The sequence below is a fragment of the Hordeum vulgare genome, chromosome 3H (assembly GCF_904849725.1).
Source record: "Hordeum vulgare subsp. vulgare chromosome 3H, MorexV3_pseudomolecules_assembly, whole genome shotgun sequence".
NCBI classification, from domain to species: domain Eukaryota; kingdom Viridiplantae; phylum Streptophyta; class Magnoliopsida; order Poales; family Poaceae; genus Hordeum; species Hordeum vulgare.
In genome coordinates this window covers 55,421,165-55,425,507 of record NC_058520.1, presented here as the reverse complement: position 1 = coordinate 55,425,507, position 4,343 = coordinate 55,421,165, and positions in this window count along the sequence as shown.

Genomic DNA, 4,343 nt, shown 5'->3' with positions numbered 1-4,343 from the left:
TTGTATTACCGAGTGTGCCCTAGAGATACCTCTCCGTCATACGGAGTGAAAAATCCCAGTATCATTTCATGCCAACCCAATAGACACCTTCGGAGATACCTGTAGAGCACCTTTATAGTCACCCAGTTACGTTGTGACATTTTATACACACAAGGCACTCCTCCGGTGCCCGGAAGTTGCATGATCTCATGGTCATAGAAACACATACTTGACATGCAAAAAATAGTAGCAATAAACTGACACGATCACATGCTATGTTCATAGTTTGGGTCTTGTCCATCACATCATTCTCCTAATGATGTGATCCTGTTATCAAATGACAACTCATGTCTATGGTCAGGAAACCTTGACCATCTTTGATCAACGAGCTAGTCCTATAGAGACTCACTAGGGACAGTGTGTTGTCTATGTACCCACACATGTATTTGTGTTTCCAATAAATACAATTATAGCATGGATAATAAATGATTATCATGAACAAGGAAATATAATAATAACTAATTTATTGTTGCCTCTAGGGCATATTTCCAACATATATCCCAGAATGGCTATGGAAATGCCATAATAGGTAGTTATGGTGGCTGTTTTGAGGAACATATAATAAGGCTTATGTGTGATAGAGCGTATCATATCACGGGGTTTGGATGCACCTGCGAAGTTTGCATCGACTCTCAAGGTGAGAAAGGGCAATGCACGGTACTGTAGAGGCTAGCAAGTTGCGGAAAGGTAAGAGTGCGTATAATCCATGAATTCACATTAGTCATAATTTATTGCAAGATTTATTAGCTCTCTCGAACGAAAGAACTACCTGCATGCCCCGAGGGAGAAGGTTGGGAGGAGTTAACCATCGCGTGACTCCGATTATAACAGTACAAAGGTGTTGGAAATATGCCCTAGAGGCAATAATAAATTAGTTATTATTATATTTCTTAGTTCATGATAATCGTTTATTATCCATGCTATAATTGTATTGATTGGAAACACAATACTTGTGTGGATACATAGACAAAACACTGTCCCTAGTAAGCCTCTAGTTGACTAGCTTGTTGATCAAAGATGGTCAAGGTTTCCTGGCCATAGGCAAGTGTTGTCACTTGATAACGGGATCACATCATTAGGAGAATCATGTGATGGACTAGACCCAAACTAATAGACGTAGCATGTTGATCGTGTCATTTTGTTGCTACTGTTTTCTGCGTGTCAAGTATTTGTTCCTATGACCATGAGATCATATAACTCACTAACACCGGAGGAATGCTTTGTGTGTATCAAACGTCGCAACGTAACTGGGTGACTATAAAGATGCTCTACAGGTATCTCCGAAGGTGTTAGTTGAGTTAGTATGGATCAAGACTGGGATTTGTCACTCCGTGTGACGGAGAGGTATCTCGGGGCCCACTCAGTAATACAACATCACACACAAGCCTTGCAAGCAATGTGACTTAGTGTAAGTTATGGGATCTTGTATTACGGAACGAGTAAAGAGACTTGCCGGTAAACGAGATTGAAATAGGTATACGGATACTGACGATCGAATCTCAGGCAAGTAACATACCGAAGGACAAAGGGAATGACATACGGGATTATACAAATCCTTGGCACTGAGGTTCAAACGATAAGATCTTCGTAGAATATGTAGGATCCAATATGGGCATCCAGGTCCCGCTATTGGATATTGACCGAGGAGTCTCTCGGGTCATGTCTACATAGTTCTCGAACCCGCAGGGTCTGCACACTTAAGGTTCGACGTTGTTTTATGCGTATTTGAGTTATATGGTTGGTTACCGAATGTTGTTCCGGAATAGTCCGGAAACGAAGATTGATATATAGGATGACCTCATTTGATTACCGGAAGGTTTTCGGAGTTACCGGGAATGTACCGGGAATGACGAATGGGTTTCGGGAGTTCACCGGAGGGGGGCAACCCACTCCGGGGAAGCCCATAGGCATTTGGGGGGGTCGCACCAGCCCTTAGTGGGCTGGTGGGACAGCCCACCAATCCCCTATGCGCCAAGAGAGAAAAAATCAAAGGAAAGGAAAAAAAAGGAAGAAGTGGGAAAGGGGAAGGACTCCCTCCCACCAAACCAAGTAGGACTCGGTTTGGGGGGGGAGAGTCCTCCTCCCTGGCTCGGCCGACCCCTTGGGGATCCCTTGGACCCCAAGGCAAGGTCCCCCTCCCTCCTCCTATATATATGGAGCTTTTAGGAAAGATTTGAGACGACTTTCTCACGGCTACCCGACCACATACCTCCATAGTTTTTCCTCTAGATCGTGTTTCTGCGAAGCTCGGGCGGAGCCCTGCTGAGATAAGATCATCACCAACCTCCGGAGCACCGTCACGCTGCCGGAGAACTCTTCTACCTCTCCGTCTCTCTTGCTGGATCAAGAAGGCCGAGATCATCGTCGAGCTGTACGTGTGCTGAACGCGGAGGTGCCGTCCGTTCGGTACTAGATCGTGGGACTGATCGCGGGATTGTTCGCGGGGCGGATCGAGGGACGTGAGGACGTTCCACTACATCAACCGCGTTCTCTAACGCTTCTGCTGTGCGATCTACAAGGGTACGTAGATCACTCATCCCCTCTCGTAGATGGACATCACCATGATAGGTCTTCGTGCGCGTAGGAAATTTTTTGTTTCCCATGCGACGTTCCCAACAAAAGGATTTCAATCAAGGATAAATTATGGTCCAACTTCAACGCATAACCAGAGACTATATGTGCATGCTTCGGGAATCACAAACCTCAACATCAATATTCTTACTAATCCACAATCATCAACTAGTTCACCCACATATTACTATATCTATATTGCAAAACTATTGCAAGGAATCAAACATGTCATCTTCAGTGGTCCACAAGTTTTATGTAGGATTTGATGACTAACCATGCAAATGACCAGACTCTCTAAGTAGATATAAGTGAAGAAAGAGAGTTTAATTATTTATACAAAATACCAAGCTCTAATAAATATAAGTGCAGAAAAAGTGCATTCTTCAAATAATGGTTTTCTATGTGAAGAGAAACAGGCAACCCAAACTTCAAATTATATAAGTGAAGCACATGAAGCATTCTATAAAGCCATACTGAAAATATATATGTGAAGTGCAATGAGCATTCTATAAATCAACCATTGACTATATCATACCAACATGGTGCATAAAATAAAAGTTAAAACTAAACACAAAAGACGCTCCAAGATTTACGCATATCACGTGCACGAAACAAACACGAAAACATACCGATACTCATTGAAGTAAGATGGGATGCCTTCTGGGGCATCCCCAAGCTTAGACGCTTGAGTCTCCTTGGATATGTACTTGGGGTGCCTTGGGCATCCCCACTCTTGCATCTCCTCCTCCTCCTCATATTGAGACCTCCTCGATCTTCGAACACTTCATCCATAGAAAACTTAACAGAAAACTCGTGAGATCTCTTAGTATAATAATGCAAATTACTACCTTAAGTACTATTGCAAACCCATTCATATTTTGTTTTTGTATTATAGCTATTGTAGTATAACTTATCCATGGCTTATACCATTGATACAATCGATAGTTTCATCAAAACGAGTAAAACAATGCATCAAAAATAGAATCTGCCAAAAACAGAACAATCTGTAGTAATCTGAACATTGACCATACTTATGTAACTTAAGAAGTTCTGAAAAATTAAGAAGAAACTAGTCGTCAACCCGTGCACTTGCGCGGGCTAGTTAGCTAATATTGTTTATTTGTTGTTTCATCAAATATATTTTTCTTACTTAAAGGGCCAATGTAGTCATCGTAATGTGTTGTATTAAACTTATGTTATAGTTTATAATTGTAAAGTAGATTCCAAAGCTTGATGCCATATATAATTGCATTATACTTATTCAAATAATGTAACTTGTGATAAAACACTGATAGATTTCCCCTTGTCTATGTTAGTCCATATGTGAATTAGACAATATTTTCGTGAACTGGTTATAGAAAGTAGGCAATCAAATACCATTTTATGTTATTTCCAATAATTTGGCTTAGAAGATCCAAAAAAACAGAAGAAAATAACATTTGATGCCATTATCCTTTATTTGAAGATTGTTACTAAATATTATTTGAAGGACGCCACTACATAGCGGCGCCGCATCTGCGCCTTCCCGTGCGGCGGTTTTCTTCATGCATGCAAACTAATACACAAGTGTGACATCAGCAAAGATTCCTCTAATGTTAAATTTTAAAAAAGTTATATCCCTTGAAGTATAAATCCAATTGACGATCCGCTTTCACCGTTAGCTTTCTCACAATGAGATCTTCGAAACTAGATCCCATGTTGACATGTTTCGACAATATATTTTTTTCATCGAT